Source organism: Molossus molossus, unplaced genomic scaffold (genome assembly GCF_014108415.1).
Source record: "Molossus molossus isolate mMolMol1 unplaced genomic scaffold, mMolMol1.p scaffold_m16_p_1, whole genome shotgun sequence".
Lineage (NCBI taxonomy): Eukaryota > Metazoa > Chordata > Mammalia > Chiroptera > Molossidae > Molossus > Molossus molossus.
This window is the reverse complement of record NW_023425344.1, coordinates 31,345,153-31,364,980: the sequence shown is the minus strand read 5'-3', so window position 1 is coordinate 31,364,980 and position 19,828 is coordinate 31,345,153. Positions and strand designations below refer to the sequence as shown.

The 19,828-nt window shown below is 42.0% G+C and overlaps 1 long non-coding RNA gene across 1 annotated transcript in view; it reads right to left on the bottom strand.

Annotated features, from left to right (window-relative positions):
* The window catches only part of LOC118639172, a 34,167-nt gene that overhangs the window by 702 nt on the left and 13,637 nt on the right, over positions 1-19,828 (bottom strand). Inside the window, exons 2-3 of the long non-coding RNA XR_004961155.1 lie at positions 3,792-3,923; positions 1,287-1,336 (exon numbers count right to left, since the gene is read on the bottom strand). This is a non-coding gene — a long non-coding RNA (uncharacterized LOC118639172). The remainder of the gene's footprint in view (positions 1-1,286; positions 1,337-3,791; positions 3,924-19,828) is intronic.

The following is a 19,828-nucleotide window of genomic DNA, read 5'->3' as shown; positions in this document are numbered from 1 at the left end:
ACTTCCCAAAGGGGTAGGACTGGGAGCAGAGCGAAAAGCCAGTGGTCGCCAGATAGCTCTCCCTCTCTCCCTCTCCCCTCCAGTCTGCAAATGTAGAAATCAATCCTGCCTGGGTATTTGTGATCAGAATATACGAGTCCTAACTTCAACCCAGCGTTATTTTTCCCTAGTGTTACGTTGATTAATATGTTTCATTCTACCTATTCCTTTTTCTCCTTTTTGACATATCCCTGTTCCCCACATCTTAGAACACCTGCTGCTACCCTCCGCATCCCTTCTGTCTCCTCATGATTTCATTCTTTCTGTATTTTGAAATGTGTCTCCCACTTGACCCTCCAGGCCACTAATGCTGATATTTATAGTGACTGTCTCCTTAATTCATTTGCTCATTTTTTATTATTACACTACAAATTTTTCTATTCTCTTTCTCTCTCCCTCTCTCTCTCTCTCTCTCCCCCCCCCCTTTTCCCTCCTTCCCTCCTTTCCTCTTCTTCCCTCCTTCCCTCTCATTCTCTTCTTGTTTTATCTCAAGGTGACTATTGAGTCCCCTTAAGATTATAATGATTTCTTTTCATACTTATGAGCTTATTCTCATGTCAAGCTATAGGGTCCCTGGGTGTGATAGGAGCCTACAAGCGGCAGGAAGTACTGCTGCTCACAAACAGGGATGTGAAACCTGGAGACACGTCAGCTCCTTCTGAAAACATCAGCAGAAATCCTGATGGCTGCTCTCTTGATGGAAAGAGGATCACAGTGACCCTCAAGCCTTCACAGTTAGCAGCAAGTCCTGCGTAGAATGGCACGGCTTTTCCTCTGGAACGATGCACAGACCCCAGCCGTACAATCTCTCTTCAGGAACAAAAGAGTTCAGACTCTCACTGCAGGTCAACGGCCCGTCCGAGAACAGAATCATCCTAAACTTCCAGCCCCTGGCAGCTTGGAGTCTCACATACACCCTGCAGCCGGAGCTGGTCTGGGCAAAACCAGTTGCTGGCTGGGTTTGTGATGGAGGTGGGCGTCAGGAGCAGGGACATGTCAGGCCACCATCTCATCAGGATTCTGCTAGCACTGAGGCAGATAGCAAAGATAAAAACCAGAGGAAACAGGCCACACAGACTGAAACAGCCCATATTATTTGTTTTATGCCTTATCACTTCCCACAAAAGATTTAATATGACTTACAGCAGAGCACTTGCAATAAAAAGCAAAATGTAAACAGAGATTAAAAATGAGAACCAAACAAAATATAATTTAGAAGAGGAGATCTGACAAGAAAAAAAAAGTACCTTTTTTATCCAGAGCTTGATTAATGGGCGGTTGCCAGGGACACTGATTCCTAGTGAGTAATAAAGCAGCATTAAGATATGGTCACACTATGTAAATTTGTCCCCTTCCCATTAAGGTAGATGAAATGAATTCCAAAACCCCTTGCTGTACGACTTTATCTTTTGAGTATTTTTTCCCTCCTCACGTATAAATTCAGTGAGTTGGATGTCAGTGAAATGAGCCGAGGTTTTAAAACCAAATTAAGTCAGACATAGGTCTATTTATGGAGCATGAAATATATAATTGTCTTGGAACTCTATAATTCTATAATGTCTGTAAGTTAGAAAATTATAAAAGAAACAGAAATATGAGAACTACATAAAATAGGAAAGAATTTGATAAATATTTTGGATAATATTAATGAATGAATGTGATTCTGTCTGCTTTAACTTCTTAGAAAAATATTTCTCCCTGCCTTCACTATATATTTTTTAAAATTTCCATCTGAAAAAGCATCTTACTAAACCTGCCTATTGAGTTCTATATCTCAGTCTGGCTTTACATGTAGCACATTCAGTAACAAGCCTTGTTAAAGCTAACCCACTTTTACCTTCTCCAAAAACTAGAATCTTAACTACAGTAATTATGGATGATCTACCTAGATCAAGCACCTACCTATGAAAATATCTAGAATAATGTTTAAATTCATATAATTTAAAGAAAAAATGATTTGAGAATTACTAATCACATAGTTGAAATAAAAAATTTATTACATATTAATATACAGTTAACTTGAAGATGATCATAAACAACTTTCTCTAAATAATTCTCCAATTTCATCCTGATATTAACCACAAGTTCCATCACAAGGTGATGCTCAATCCACTAAGCCACATTGGCCTGGCCCAAAAGTTCCTTCTCAACAAAAAAATTAATCTTCCTTATCCAGCTTGGCAAAGAGAATAGACTCTGTTTTGATTCAGTTTTAATATCTCTTCTTCCAAATTTTGCCAGGAATCTTGTTATTTGAGTCTGTGATACATTTTTTAAAAATATGTTTTTATTGATTTTTTTAAAGAGAGAGGAAGGGAGAGAGAGATAGAAACATCAATGTGAGAGAGAAACATCAATCAGCTGCCTCCTGCACACCCCACATTGGGGATCGAGCCTGCCACCCAGGCATGTGCCCCAACTGGGAATCAAACCAGGACCTCTCAGTCCATGGGATGATGCTCAATCCACTGAGCCACACTGGCTGGGTGAGCCTGTGATAATTATAACATATTATTCTGAAACTCTGCAAAAGCACAAGGTTCATAGAAATGACTAAATCTCTATTAATTTCTGTTGGTGGATGATGACTTCTTTCAATGTATTGTGTATTAAAGGTCATTTCTTTCTCCAAACTCAGCTCTAAGCTCTTTGTCTCCTTTGACCATGTAATTATCCTCCTACACCTCTCTTCTCTGCTCTGGATGGAGTCAAAAACTCCTCTGATAAGAGATACCTCTTTATTGGGGTCCAAGCAGGAAACAGCTCACCCAGTAAGCACAAAAATCCTTCAATGTCACTATCTATGAAATATGCTTACGTAGCCCCATGTGCTGCAAGATATCAGAGCTGTTATGATTAAATGATCTAATTCCCCAAAATCACATGGCCACATACAGAGCTGTAGACCAGAACATTATTTCATATTTATAGAATAATATTTAAAGTCCTTTCTCACAGGCTCCCTCATTTGGTGGCTGATAAAATCCTGTGAAGCAGATAAGACATAATTATCCTCATCTTATAGCTGAGGAATCTTAGAATTTTAAATCTGTAAGTCATAGCAAAAGTCATCATCCATGAAGTCAATTTATGTAGGTTCTTCATCTATTTGTCTTAGCTTTCTCCAATCTCATAAATCAGTTATGAGGATTAAATGAGATAATGTATAAAAAATGATGGTATGATACTGGCATTTTACTACTGGATCTCCAATTAATATCATTTATCTTCCTTTTACCCTCTCTCAGAGATCTGAGTCTGACCACTCAGCCAATAAGAAGCAGAATTCAGAAGAGAACCTAATTTCTTAACTTAAGTAGAAAAATATCTGTTCGGGGGGCCACAAGTTTCCTCCATCCTTATACTACACAGCTTGGCCATAAGGTAAACATTTCTCCCACAGCGACATAGGGGCAGATCCGGGTTTAACCCGTGTACAATTTGAAACTTCCCACTTTAAGAAAATAATACCAAACTGAAAATATAAGATTAGGTATAAAAGTGCTACTTATTTAGAATGAGAGAAGTCATAGGTTATAAATGTTAAAAAAAATGGACTAAAAAAGGAAAACATTACGAAGTCCAGAAAAATAATATAACATTTATCAACTACCTGAAAAAATCTCTATAATACATTTTTCTACATTTCATATAATAATTTCGAAATATTTTCCAAATAAAGACACGAGCAGAATAAGCCAGTCTTTTCTTTAGCATAGTTGACTGTTTCACTTTATTGAAGGCCATTTTACCTGCCAGTTGCTTGCAGCTGCCTCACTTCAGGAAGGCAGGGTGTACCAGATGCTCAGACGTGCCATCTGCTGTATGAGAAGCCATAAAATAGGCAATTTCACCGATTTGTCCTGTTGCTACAGATTTGTGTCCTATAAACACAGGAACTCTGATAAATTCTATTTCATGTAATTCTCTCCAAAGAATGCAGTGTTGCTGACTAGTAAAAATCTATGCTTTAAATAGGTATCAATATGAACTGAAACTTTCACTTATAATTATACATGTCTGAGTGTTGGGAAAGTTTTCCACCGACTAGCTCCTTACAGTCCAAGCTTTGTTTCATCCCTTTTCCTACCAACATACTTCTGGAGCTGCTTTATGTTGTTGAGGAGAAAAAACTTTTCCTCTAACCCTCTAGGTTCTTCTGGCTAGTCTAATAATTCAATTGATACAAGTCAAATTCACAGGAGAAAAAAAACAAATTTAATTTGTCTATACAGAGGCCTCATAGACATGGGACCTAAAGAAATGACCAAATAAGGCAGCTTTTATACTTCTTACATAAACAAACAATAAATTTGTAAAGACTGACAAGACCTTAGTGAAGAAAGTAAGCAGTGTTTGTTTACCCAGCCTTCTGGGCCCTGAATGTCCTATCTCTAGCGATAAGGATGTCTCCCTACCCCCCAGTTCAGGGAGGGTAACTTTCTATTTTGTTTTTTGTTTTTTATCCTCACCCAAGGACATTTTCCATTTTTTGTTCAGATAGAGTGGGGGGGGGGGTAGAGAGAGAGAGAGAGAGAGAAACATCGACGGGAAAGGGACACATCGAGTGGCCTCCACCCACGCAACCCAAACAGTGCCAGGGACAAACTGCAACCAAGGTACATGCCCTTAGCGGGAACTGAACCCAGGTCTTTCTGGACCTCAGGCCGATGCTCTAACCACTGAGCCAAACTGGCCAGGGCCAGGGAGGGTAACTTTCAAGTGAGAGATTTATTTCCTGCTTTATGGGAGACAGAGAGGAAGGCCACAGTGTCCTTGTACAGGCTGTTTCTCAAGTAACTTTGCTCCCCTACAAAATCATGGTACTGCACCTTTAGGTGAAGATTCTGGATGAGCATGTAGTGGGCAGAGGAGTGCTCCTGTAAGCTACATGTACACTAGAATAATTAGCAACAACTTAGGTATATACTGAAGTGACGAAAACTACACAAGTTATCTCATAAATCCCTAAGCCAGATCCCAAAAACCCTCCAGTGCCACATACCACGAGACGAAGCATGTCAAAGGAAAATCTGGAGTGGAGAAAGTGGTCTTCACTGATTGCTATTAAAATATCTTTTTTGCCCTGGCCGGTTTGGCTCAGCGGTTAGAGCGTTGGCCTGCGGTCCGGTGAGACCCGGGTTCGGTTCCCGCTAAGGGCATGTACTTCGGTTGCAGTTTGTCCCCGGCCCTGGTTGGTCATGTGGGTGTCAGCCACTCGATGTGTCCCTTTCATGTCGATGTTTCTCTCTCTCTCTCTCTCCCTCTCTCTCCTTCCCACTCTATCTGTACAAAAATTGGAAAAATGTCCTCGGGTGAGGATAAAAAAAAATCTTTTTTTTTTCAAATTTTATGAAACATATGATCATATGAACTCATTGTGAGGACTCCCGGGACCTGAGGTGGGGCTAGTGCAAGGGGGAGGCCCGAAGCATCCGCTTCTTTAGCTTCGCAGGAAACCCAGCTCTGGAGACACGCATCCCACAGCGGTGGCAGGGAGCCAATTTCGTCTGATGCCTCAGTTCTTGTTTGCAAGGAAGAAAATACGTTTGGGATTCTCAAGAAATTTAAATGGATAGTTAATTCCTTACAAAGACTTGTTTTTACTCTACTTTCAATTTAATTCTTTTCTTTAACCAGTCTTGTTGCTTTGAAGAAGGAGGAGCATCTAGGCTCTTAAAGAAAAGCAAAGGATTTATAACTTGGATGAAAAAAATGTCTGTATATTGGTTGTTTATTCTATGATATTGTGACATTTAAGAATATTTTTTTAACATTTTAGCCATACCCCCAACTTTGATTTTCCCATGTGGCATGACCGTTTCAGATATGCTTTAAGCCTGAAAACAATACAAGTTAAAGGCTTTTGTAGCAACTAGCTACAGATTTGTTTCTATTCTGTCTTGTTTGGGTTTCACCATGGATCTAAGCACGCACTGAGCTCATTCAATGCTTAGGCCCATTAATCTTCAGATCAAAGGAGAGGCCATCCTCTCCCTAATGGGTTTGCAGAGCAGGGGCAGTATCATAAAACAACTTGTGCTGCTCACAGATCAGTGTGTGCCATTTCCCTGACCCCTGGCCTAGTGTGGATGGCTCCTTAAATGCCCAAGGGAAGGGAAGGGAGAGGAGGCAAAGCATCTGCTTGTCATCTCCTCACTGTTGGTCATTAACGCTAACAGGCCTGGCCTTGGAGCGCTGTGAAATGAACCGGGCTTGTTTTTGGAATTCCCATGTCTTCCACTCCGTGTCTTGGGCTTGACCACTCAATTTCCTTTAGAGTCCAGAGTTCTCTTTCTGTATTGTCCTTCTCCCTTCTAATAGCCTGTTTTGCAAGAAGATATCTGATTTCAAAGAAAACAAAAGCAAAATGCCCACACTCTGGTGCAAATGAATGTGTCTTAGTGTCCCATTAACACAGTTGTTTACCAACACTGGCTGCACATTCAAATTACCCAGGGCCTTTTTTAAAAATGCCAATACCTGGGCCATAATCCAGGTTAACGAAAGCAGACATTCTGGAAGTTGGGCACAAGGATGGGGATTTTTCTAATATCTCCCCAGGTGAATCTATTTTGTTATTATATTTTCACAGAAAAAGGAAACAAAGAAAAAATCTGAAGCTCCATTTGTGGGCTCTCAGGCCACCGGAAGCAAGGGAGTTATTTTAGGGACCAGGTAACAGCTTTCCCTGCAGCCTTAAAATCCCTTCAGCATGATGGATATTTTCCACTGATAGACAGAGCCTGCTCTAAAAATGCTTCACCTTAGCAATCAAAATAGAATAAAACAAACCAATGGAAGTGCCAATATGTGACAACAGTTCAGTCCCACAACATCTATAAGAAATTGCTTTCGTATTTCATCTGCAGATTTTGTCAACTGTATTTTCTGCATGTCACAAATAGTGACAGTAAATGTCATTATAGGACAGAAATGTTATTTCTCTGTTCATGATGTTTATTAACAAACACTACGTGAGCACCCCTTGCGGACACCATGTACTGGGAACCATTAGGAGATTAGAAAATAATGACAGAGATAATCTCCCCTTAGCTATAAAATCCTATGATTCTAAGATAAATCTCTGCTTGGAATGCAGAACACTCGAGAAAGGGGATTTTGGAGAGGGGATTTTGCATGCATGAAGGACCAAACTGTCTCTTTTATGATCTGCCTGAAATTCTCATTTCTTCTAGCTGCGTCAGTGTAAGTTTCATGAACTTAACTTGAAAAGGGTGACGTTATACTAGAGCACTGGCTGCACCCTTGGCATATACTGTCACCAGTGCACCTAGAACAGATTTATCAGGGTTTAGGACTCTGAGGAGGAGTTCTGTAAGGGAAGAAGGGACCAGAGAAATCCAAGGTTCTCAAGGTAATAATGTGAACCCTGAGGACCAGGAAAGGACACAGACGCCAACAGAAAAGAGAAGAGCCGCAGGAGGATGCCGCCAGAGGGCAGGAGACTGGGGTCAGAAGAACATGGACATCACACCCTCCGCCTTCTTCCCCGGAGTCACCTTGAACAGGCCCAGCCCCCTCCCCCTTCCCGTGTATTCAGGATAATCACTGCTGGTTTGGACCCTTGGGCCTTAATTTAACCTTGACTGTTCATCAGTTTACACCTGGCTTCTTGCAGCCTGGCTCCCCCTGCTGCCTGCTCCTAGTTCCCGCCTACTTCGGCCTTTTACCAGCTGTCCCACCATGGCCTGACCCCAAATATAGGGTAAGATAATGCCCTTTTAAAAGAAAGTCGAAAAGAGTGAACCGTGGGTCACTAGGAGGCAAAGAAGTGAGATATGTGTAGGTAATAGTTGTAAGGAATCGGGGGCGTCCCCGAATAAAACAGAGAAGAGACTGGAGAGCCAATCAGCCGAATAAACAGGGATCAGGCTTTATTGGGTGCACTCCGGGCGGGTTCACAGACTCCGGGGGTCTAGTCCTAGAAGCCGCGCTCAATGTAGGGGCTCGTGTCTTTTATATCTGCCTGTTGTAGCTGGGATTTGTCCCTTAGGGTTTGGCCCTGCGGGGGCTATGCATGGAGCCTCTGGAATGTGAATCGATAAGAGCAAGATGGGAGTTAATCTATAGGCTTGAGGCAGGCCGTTCAGGGGGGGAGACAAGGCTGAGCAAGGAGACAATGGTCGAGCACTTTGCCTGGCGCCAGTCCCCAGGCCATCGGACAATAGTAATAGCAATAGCAATAGCAATAGCAATAGCAATAGCAATAGCAATAGCAATAGCAATAGTCGTACTAAGACACTGCATGTTTACTAGTGAATAGTAATAATGATAACGGTGATCACAAAGTGCTCCCATTTCCAGGAACATACTCTTCCCTCTCCCCTTCCCTTCCAAGGGATATTTCTATACTATTTTGTCTAGAAAGAGAGTTTTTAGAGCACATGTTAAAACCTCACATTAACCTCCTGTCTGGATTGAAAAGATTTGAGTAAGAGCTTCCTGCTATTAAGTGGGTGATACCGGAATCCAAAATAATACTTTTATCATGTTTATGTAGAAATTCAGACATTAATATAATCTGTAGAATTATGGAATACCTATATATCAGGTAATTTTATGATATTGCTTTTACCCGCTACCTCCGCCAATAAAAATGAGCATTTGTTAGAACCAATGCTTTCATATCTTGTGATATCATTATAATTAAACATTAAAAACCCTACTTATGTTCTGAAATATTCTCTACCCCAAACCAAAGCATTAAATCATGTCTGCTTTTAGTTCACTACATTTAATCTATATAAAATAAAATACTTAGAATGTTGCAAAGTAGGCCTGGATTGGTGAAACGAGCTGAAATTCCAGAATTTCCCAATCAGTGGTAAATTCTGCTGAGAGAGATTCTAAAATGAGGAATTGAACAATATACCCTGGATATTATGAAGGTGAAAATAAATACATCTCAAATGAGTCAAGCCCAAATTATTGGCTCTAATTTTCAAATCGAATCATAAATAGAAATGATTTTGTGACAATGTAATTGAGATTCAAGGTTGTTCTAGCTTTTGAAAATTATACCATAAATATCTTAGCTTTGTCTGCAGCAGTAGCTTGCTAAAATTAGTAACTAAATAAGAAGGTTTAAGCTTTTGAGGAAAAATGAATGGTGTGATCTTTCTTTTTTAATAGTTATTTGAATTAGCCATGGAAGATATTGAGACAGTAAGAATTTATTATGCGCAGGCAGCAAAGAAAATCAGCATGTATTGAAAAGTAATGCCTAGCATATCGTTCAAATAAATGTAGAACAGTAAAACCAAGTCCCAGATGTTTTAGTGCTGGTCTACTTACATGAACTTTCTATAAGTTAATTTAAATCATTAATTAAGACCAAAGGTATTCTATTATTTTTGTTTAAATATGGAGAAACTCAGTAAAATGGTAAGCCAAAAAGCAGTCCCTATGGTGCTCTCTATGACAGGATTTGACAAAAAATAACACACAGGATTAAGACAAGTTAATGAAGGTGGCTTTCAATCAGGCATAGGATTTGGTCCAGGAAAGAGAGTTGAAGGAAGAACATCAGAAGAGCTCATCTCATTCACTCATTCATTCATTCGCTCGCTCATTCGTTCACTCATTCATTCATTCACTCGCTCATTCATTCAGTGAATGGGCTTGAGTGCTTGTTATGATCCCAGCACAATGCTGAGTTCAGAAGACACAGTGGCGGCCACGACAGGCTTCACAGGCCTTGCCGTCGAGAGCGGAATCGTCAGCCTGGTGCACCGTAGCCCTGAGAGTGCCGGACAGCTTTTCAGTGGGTACATGGACATGGGTGGTCATAATATCAATTTCCAAATGTGCTACATACATACAATGAAATACTATTCAGCCTTTTTAAAAGAAGGAAATTCTACAGTGTACAACAACATGGATGGACCTTGAGGACATTATGCTAAGTGAACTCAACCAGACACAGAAATACAAGTATTAGGTGATTTCACTCAAAGTATCCAAAATAATCAGATTCAAAAAACCAAAGACTGGAATGGTGGCTCCCAGGGACTGTGGGGAGGGAAAATGGCGAGTTATTAACCAGTAGACATAAAGTTTCAGTTCAGTGAGATGAATAAGCTAGAGACCTGCTGTGCAACATTGTACCTACAGTCAACAACAATGTACACTTGAAATTTGTTAGGAGAATAGATGTCATGTTAATTGTTCTCGTCACAATAAAATTTAAAGTAGTAATAATAAGATAATATTAATTTCCAGATTCTAAACCCCCACATGCCTCCACATGTGCTCTACTAGAGCTGCTGAGAACATGACTGGGCCCGGCCATCGGGGTGGCTCTCCCCCACTTCCTACTTCCTAACCATCCCTCCCCCACCATCCAGAGACGGGTGTAACTTCCATCTCAAAGTGTACTATGTGGGAAGATTGTTAAGAGAACTGTGGGATATAACATATGAAGGGATGCAAATTCATTCACTTCTTTCTTTATTTTTTTTTACCAAACATTTAGGGAGTTCTTGTTATGTACCAGGCACTGTGCTAAGCACTAGGAAAGTACAATAGAATGCATTTACTCCCCTTGAAGAAAAGGCAATCTATGAGGACAGATAGATGCGTTACATTTATTAAAAGAAAATGCATGTGGCAAAAACAGAAAAATATTATTAGAGGCACTTCATAACGACAAGGAAATCACTGCGAATTCCTTGTTACATCTCCCAGGCATTACATTTTAGCAGAAATTGCAATGCTCTGTATCTCTACCACTGGATTTTGGTTTTAAGAAAGTAGTCGAGACATCTGGACTCCAGCATCTTCATTGCCTTCTGTCAGTTCATTTATATAATTAGATTCCCCAGCTAAGTGGAAGATATCATCAAATCAAATTAAGTCTATGAGGATAATCTCCCCCTTCTACTTCCCTCTCCCTCTCAGGATGACATATAAAAAAATTTCACTCAGTAGCTAATAAATATCAGAGCCTTCTACAGAGTTGCCTATTATACATTGGCTCTACTCACTTCTGCATCTGGGAGACACTACAGACGAATAAAAGATAAAGAAGTGGAGATCATGTCTACTGTCCTTAATGCAACCATCTTTATGCCTAGATGCCTGAAGCCCCAAAAAAACAACTCTTAATTCATTCAATGAATGTACACTAAATGTTTACTATATACCTGGCACTATTCTTGGCTCTAAAGATATAGAAGTGAAGCAAATAGATAAGAAGTCCTGGAGCATACATCCCATGGGGAAAGGTTAAACGCATATGTCCACATTAAATAGTAGAGAGATGAGTACTGTGGAGAAAGATTGGGAAAGGAGATGCTGGAGCTTTGAGGTAAGAGGAGAAAGGACATATTTGAAATCAAGGAAACTGGAGATGTGGATAAGAACTGCCAGGTGCTTAGTCCATTTGGGTCGCTCTAGCAAAACGTCATGGAGTGGGTGGCTTATCAACAACAACCATCTGTCTCTGCAGTCTGGAGACTGAAAACCCAAGGTCAAGGCACTGGCAGATTGTGTCTGCTGAGGGTCTTCTTTCTGGTTCTTAGACAGCTGCCCATGTGGAAGAGGCAAGAGAGTGTTCTGGGGTCTCTTATAAGGACACTAATCTCATTCATGAGAATTCTACTCTCCACCCGAGCCATCTCCCAAGGACCCCACTTCCTAATACCATCACATTGGGGTTAGGTTTCAATATATGAATTGGGGGGTGGGAATGCAAACATTCCTATATGCACTGAGTAACACAAAGGGGCCACCAGAGGGTCAGGATCACGAGTCTTCAGGGACATCAGTTCCTGGCTGCGTGCTTTTCTCCAGCAAGACCCAGTTCTTCAGGTAAAGACACAGCAGAGGCAGAGCTGGGTTTAACCAGGGCTGCAGGTTGACCAATAAATTAAATATAAAAAAGATAATAATAATAACTGGAGAGAGAAAAGGAATGAGGAGTGTGTGAAAGAGAGTGATTTTAATAATTACCATAGCACCGGGCTTGACATGGAGAGACATGATGACCTGAGGTGGGTGAGAGACGGTAAAAACTGTTAGTGTAGATGAGTCTGCTGTCCGACAGTGGCCACAGTGACTATGTCCAACTCCAGAAACACAATTTAGAAACTTAGGCCCACTTAAAAATTTCTATTTTAAAATACTTACTGTCTCACAGGAAGTTGCAAAAATAGCCCTGTGTCACCCAGCTTCTAGCAATGGTGACATCATTTATAACTATATTATAATATCTGTGAGCATCCGCAGGGTATCAGGTACCTCGGGATTAGATCACGTTCAGTGACACAGAGGAGAAGGCGTGGAAAGCGCAGCACGCAGGCAGTGGTGTTCCAAACGTGCCCTCTCCTCCCTGTGCACCCAGTGCCCAGTCCAAAGCCCGTGAAGAGACTTTGGGACAGACACACTCAGATTCAAGTCTAAGCTCCTTTCCTCGTTGGCTTTGGCATCTTGAGCAGGTTATATTGTGACATGAGGCCAAAAATTAAGGCTCAAAATTATGTGCTGCTTTTTTAAATGTATGTATCTGATAAAAATAGGCAGGCTTTCCAAAGGCTGGACAGCAAGTTCTCTTCCCCGTTCTGTTCCTGTGCATAAGGTCTCCCAGCTGAACAACCCTCCTTATCGAAGGGACGAGGCATGATCCCTGTTATTCCCGTTTGCCAGCTTAAGTTCCCTGCAAATTGTCAGATTATTCAAACCAGCCAAGTCACATCTTCCCATGGGAACAGGGGTCACGCCACCCTCCTGAGAGTACAAAGGCTGCCTCCCAATAGCTCCTGACTGTTTGTTCCGTTCCTAAGTGCAAACCTGTGTGTCCCTGCAAAGTGTACAGTGTCCTCCTCCCCTGGCTGTGAATACATGTGACAAATGAACTGCTGTTGATCTCCTCTGTTCACTGGCAGGTGTCCTGTGTTCAGCTGTCTCTGTAACTCTAGGGCAGGAACCCCTCCCTCACCGACGAGGTCGAGAGAGGTGGTCAAAATATATGCATTGTCTCTCTTATCTCTTAATCTGTAAATTGGGAATCAAAAGACAAATAAACTATCTTGCATAGTCTCTGGTCAACAAATGTTCCTTCTTCTCTGATGCAGTTCAGAAATGGAACCACCTTCTTCATACTGACTTACTTCTCCTTTCTCTGAACTCTTACAGCATTTATAATGCTATGACTCTAACGATACACGCATTATCTTTTCACGTGTATGGTCTTCACCGGCACTGCCCCGTAAGGGCAAAGGGTTATCTCGGACCTCTTTTCTATGCCTCAAAACACTGGACGTAGTTTTGTGACCAAAGTAGATGCTTGATAAATAAAAATGATAGCTAACTGAGTCAGGTCCTGAGCCAAGAGGCTTACAGTAACCATCACAATGTATGAGACATTGTTGTACTTACCCAAACATGATGGCTTACACCAACAATACTTGTTATTACGTTTCACTATTTTGTGGGTCAGAAATTCATGCAGGACCTGGCTGGCTGGGTAAAATTTCTAGATGATGTAGATGAAGGTCACTCGATGGTATTTGGCTGGCAGGTGAGCTGGGCTGAGGGGCCTAAGAAGGCCTCACTTTCATGTCTAGCACCTTGGTGCAGATGGTGTGAAGACTGGGCGCATCTGAGACTCTCAGCCACAGTCCTCAGTGCATCCAGGGTAATAAGACGTTTTACATGGAGGCACAGTGCTCCTAGAGCAAGTGTTCCTATGAGCAAGGTGACAGCTACATGATCTTTACTGACCTAGCCTTGGAAGTCACCTACTGTCACTTCATTGTAGTCTATGGGTCAAGTACTCACAAGTCCACCCATTTCAAGGAGAGGGGACATAGACGCAACATGCTGATGGGAGGTATGTCAGAAACATTGGCAGGTTTAAAGCCACGGCAGATACTACCCTACTCTAAAAAGAAGTAAACTTGGCCTGGCCAGTGTGGCTCAGCAGTTGGGCATTGACCCATGCACCAAGAGGTTGTCGGTTTGATTCCCAGTCTGGGCATGTGCCCAGAGTGTGGGCCCAATCCCCAGTGGGGGGCATGCAGGAGGTGGCCAAGTGATGTTCTCATTGATGTTTCTATCTCTCTCTCCCTCTCCCTCCATTTCTCTCTAAAACCAGTAAAGAAAAAAATTTTAATAAAATAAATAGAAATAAACTTGGACTTACAGAAGGATTGAGGAACTTTCCCTATGTTGTGCATTGGGGCAACTAGAGAGGATGTCCACTAATTCCACTCCAAAGTAGGGACCCTAGGGTATCTGCACGACTTGTTTAACTACGATACTCTGTTTTGAACTCTTCTAACGCTCCTCAGCACACTCGCAGTATGTAAAGAGAGAGCCGCCTCCTGTAGCCCATGTATTCCTGAGGGAGTCAGGCAAGGCTGAGCAGATACTTCGCAGTAGAGGGGAGACTGATCACTTTGCCCACACTAGCATATGGTTATGACACATTTATGGGAGTGGGTGTCATCACTCACTCACTTGGGAAGATGTATCCAAACTGTGTCACACCACCAGAGACTGTGAGGCATCCTAAAGGAAGACAGATTTAAAGGCACTGTGGCTGATGCAGTCACAGTTGAAAATTGCTTTGAATTTGCATATATGTGCCTTGTTGCAAAAGCAACTACTTTTCCCAAAACTGCTTAATTAACAAGTTGAATAGTAGTTCATTTGATGCACATCCCTATGGCCAAAGTGCGTGTGCATGTGTGTGCGTGCGTGCGTGTGCGTGCGTGTGTGTGTGCGTGTGTATGTGTGTGTGTGCATGTGTGTGTGTGTGTGTGTTTCTGGTGAGGGGTGAAGGTAGGAGCTGTTACAGAGAGTACTAGCACATGACGCTGAACATATTACTTTGTACAAAAATGATCTCATCTGTGGGGGATTCTGGCAACAGAAGTGACTCAGATGGAGAGCAGCGGCACAGCAGCGGCGAAGAATGGGGAAGACGGTGGCACCGGGACTTCCGCACGCAGGAGGAATGGACTGAAGAACTGAGGGCACAGCAACCAGGCCGTGTGATGTGGAAATGAGGCAGCAGAATGTCTTGCAGGCTGAGGCTGAAATCCCAGATCAGACACGTCACCGCTGATTGAAATTTGAACCAAATGGCAAATGTTTCCTTACATGGCAGGTGGAGACTCTAACACCAAAGCAAGGCGTTGCTGCAAAAATTATAGACGTCACAGAAAGTGCCTAGAAATGGGTCTGTTCTGTCTAGATACTTCATAAATGCTGTTTGATGATGATGACTATTAGGAGATTGTAATTCTCCTCTGATCAACTCTAAGTTCCATGAATGACAGAAACATGTATCAAATTCCATTCTATAAAGTATATCTAGCACAAGGGATAGCACATATTAAGAATTCCCTATCTATTAGACATATAATGCACATATGCCTGAGTAAATAATTGGGAGAGATGTGGACAAGAGCAAACAATAATGAGGCTAGAGAAAGCTGAGGCAGCATTTCCCAGTGGATAGGAGTATGGGCTTTGGAAAGAGACGTGCCTTTGAGTGGCAGCCGAGTCTCTCAGCAGCTGTGGGCCGCTGTGAAGACTGTAATACCCCAAATGGGTCGCTGTGACTCAGAGAAGCACATACAGTGCTCTGCACGGTGCATGCCCAGAATACACACTCCAGCACTGACCTGTTAGTTTAGTTAGTAATCTAGGTTAGTGGGCCCTTCCCCATTCCTTGGGTTTCACTAACTTTGAGTTCAGTGCATTTGTGCACACACCCAATTAGAAGAAGAGTTTTGGGAGCCTGTTAGCTCTCAGATCTACAAATCTCCTCCCCACACACACACACCCCACACACCCCCACCGCTGCTTTACAAGTTGTGGCTCTAGGCTCACGCTAATTCTATTGATTACTTTCAGGCCACAGCTAATGTTTCTTTAAGTCGGGGAGGATGCTTAGCACCACAGTAGAATGGATACAAAGCCTCAGCGACAATTATCAGAGCATGCTATTTTAATCCAAATAGAATGATTCACACTTTCCCGCCTCCCTCCGCAGTTGACATGTAAGCTTATTTGATTTAATTTTATGTTGTGTATCTCTGTAATGGCTTGTCTCTGTTAATTAAACCCTAAGTGCATTTCCCCCCAAACTAGTAACCAGCTGCAGCATTTCGGTTTTTCATCACAAAATGTTAGAGTCATAACTGATTCTGCAATTCAAAGAAATGGTTGCTTAGTCCTCTGAACTGTGAAATGAAATGTGTTTGTTGTATTTCTTATTACACTAAATGTGACTTTCCATTATCTTTCTCTCTTTAAAAAAAAATTTATTTTATTTTAATTTTTAAAATGTGCTTTTACTGACTTTAGAGAGAGGATGGGAGAGGGAGAGTGACAAATATTGATTGGTTGCCTTCCACTCAGGAAACCAGCAACCTGGGTGTGTGTCCTGCCTGGGAATCAAACTAGTGACCTTTTGGTGCACAGGACGATGCTCAACCAACTGAGTCACACAGGCCAGGACCGTGATCTTTCTTTCTATTTATTTATTTATTTAGTTTGTTAGTTAGTTTGTTTTTAATCCTTACCCGAGGACATTTCTCCACTTTTTGTTCAGATGGAATGGGAGGGAGAGAAAGGAAAAGAGAGAGAGAAACATCGACGTGACAGGGACGCATCGAGTGGCTGCCTCCCGCATGACCCAACCAGGGCCGGGGACAAACTGCAACCGAGGTACGTGCCCTTAGCGGGAACCGAACCCGGCTCCCTCTGGACCACAGGCCGACGCTCTAACCGCTGAGCCAAACCGGCCAGGGCTTATCTTTCTTTTTAGATTACAAAAGCAATGCATGCTCTGTGTACACATTGACTGCTGAGCAAAGCGAGACATTCTCTCAAAGGACTGTATTTCTTCAGTGCACTCTATAGATTTTAAGCGTTTCATTCAAATGTTAAGTCTGATTCAATCAATACTCATAGTGAAGAGAAATGTTTCCTCCCATAATGAAAGAAAAAAACCCACAATTATCTTAAAGGAATATTGTAGAAAAACTCCTGTTTAAGAATTTTCTTAGAGTAAGTACATGAATAGGAAACTTACAAAAGACAAATGCAAGAAAAACCCTACAAGAGACAACGTCCACCTTTTACTGCGGTGCTGTGGTGGGGGAGGGGAGATCCCTTCTCCTGCTCCCCCTGGTTCTCGCGCTGGGGGTCCCCAAGTGCGCTGGCAGCAGTAGATTAACAGGGGAAGAGCATACAAATTTATTTATTATAAATTTTGTGTGACAAGGGAAACTTCATTAGGAAATGAAGACGCAAAGAAATGGTTAACCTGAATTTTTTACACTGGGTTTGATGATGAAAGTTGTGGGAAAATGTGACGGGACAAAGGGGTACGAACCAAGGTAATAAATGGGGAGAAACTGAGCGAGGCTGCCGTTCAGATTCCTATGAGTGTCCCTCGCCCTCGGAGACCAGGATGTCCACTTTCTCTTGTACAGGGAGGGCACCTCTCACAAGAGGGCCTTCTAGCCTGCTCAGGGACAAGGGGGATGTCACACAGTCCTTCCAGAACCTTTAGTTTTCTCAAATTCCTTCAGCCTAAATATCAGTATGCTATATTTTGGGATAGCATATCAAACCTTGTCACTACCAAATAAATACCAAGAATATGACCACCATCTAGCTAGTGCCTGCTGTATACAAGTTCTGTTCTAGGAGACTTGTGTATATTCATTCACTTAATTCTCACAACCGTCCTACAAATAGATACCAGTGGGATTCAAACACAGGTAAACTAGAGACCATGCTACAGTCTAAAAGCACTGCACTCAGAAGAAATGCAAATGAAGCAACATGAAATACTATATTTCATCTATCAGATTGACCAAACGTTCTTGCCTATGATGTTACTCAAGGTTGATAAAAAATGTAAAACAAGCCCTGGCCGGTTTGGCTCAGCGGTTAGAGCGTTGGCCTGCGGTCCAGAGAGACCCGGGTTCGGTTCCCGCTAAAGGCACGTACCTCGGTTGCAGTTTGTCCCCGGCCCTGGCCGGTTGTGCGGGTGGCAGCCACTCGATGTGTTCCTTTCACATCGATGTCTCTCTCTCTCTCTCTCTCTCTCTCTCTCTCTCTCTGTTCCTCTCTCTCCTCCCACTCTGCCTGAACAAAAAATGGAAAAATGTCCTCGGGTGAGAATAAAAAAAAAAAAAAATGTAAAACAAGCTTCTCCACAAAGTGACGTGAACATGCCAATTGGCACATCAGTTCTATAAACTAATTAAGAGCCTCAATAAATTCAGACCCTTTAATCCATATACTGCACTTCTAGATATCTATCCTTAAGAAAATTGTAAGAGATGAACTGAAAATTCTGTGGTGATCCTGGAGGGCGTGGAGTCAGACCACTGAGATCGAATTCTCATCCTACCGGCTGCCAGGTACGTGGTCCCAGGAAGTTAGCTGGCTTCTCTGTGCCACAATTTCCTCGGCTATAGAATGAACATCATAATAGTACCAAAGGCCTGCTGGAAAGTTTCATATCCTTTATATACGTAAAGTGGCTGGAAAAGTGTCTGGCACACGATTCGTCCTCCACAAATGCTAGCTCGTATGAACCAAGGTATGTACTGCAGAATTATTTGTAACAACAACAAAAATTAGGTGAGCACCTAAATGCCCTGAAATGTATAAATAGTTAAATATGCTAGCTTATTTTTAAATGTTATATTCTATACGATGCAGTACTATATAGCCCTTTAAAAAATATTTCTATTTACTGATTAATAAGAAAATGCTTATAAAATAGTGTTACATGCAAAAAGAAGAAACATAATTTTATACAGAGTAAATTTTCAATTACATACAGAGATATGTTTGTGTATGGATATACACCAAAAAAATTGGGAAAAAAAATACAGCACAACTTTTAAATACTGGAGATGCGCTGTGGTGAAACATGGATAAAGGCCTGTTTCTGTCTTCTTCCATAGGTCCACCAATATTCTTGATGCTGTGCACGCAATCAAGAGCTCATTTCTCCACCTACAAGTCATGAAGTGAGTTCACACACACCTTTGAGCTAAACTCAAACTCTCCACCACAGACCTGGTCTTCAGCGTCTCCGCGGGGCACCCTCCTCTTCACCGAAGGGATGGAGAAGCTGGGCATTGCCTTTGAGGGAGGCAGGGCGATGGGGCATTTTACACGGAGCCAGCTTCTAAACCCCTCGAGCAACCATTTCACCTTGAGAATGATTCAGGCACAGAATCTGGGTGAGAGGGGAGAGCACCATTCCCTGTGTGGTTTGGGAAGCCATTAGGTTTGTACCACAAACAAAAAGAGGGGAAAGAGCAGAAAAATGACCAAAATTGGCACTGCATTGATAAGGAAAGACAGGCAATGTGTTACTGGAGCTCGATTTAACTTAAAACCAAGTAAAGCCAAAAGACAGATGTCCGTGAGGGGCAGCGTCATTCACAAACATCCACTTTATAACCCAGATTTCAGGACACGTCATGGAATTTTACTATCTTCCTATGACACACGCACTTGACTTTTGACAGTATTGCAGCATTGATCACGAGAAGGTTGTCATTCCCTGGCTGAAATACTTACTAAGTTGTAAACTTTCTCTTCAATCTTTTGCAGATATTTTGGCTCCAACCCAGCCACCTGTGTTTTATAATATAACAGCATTTTGTAAATATCTCCCACAGTTGTATAAGACGGCGGCAGAATGCAAATGTGAAAAGGCAGAGAAGCCTGCAGCATGTAACTAGGTCGTCAGGAACAACAACAAAAAACTGTTGGCAAG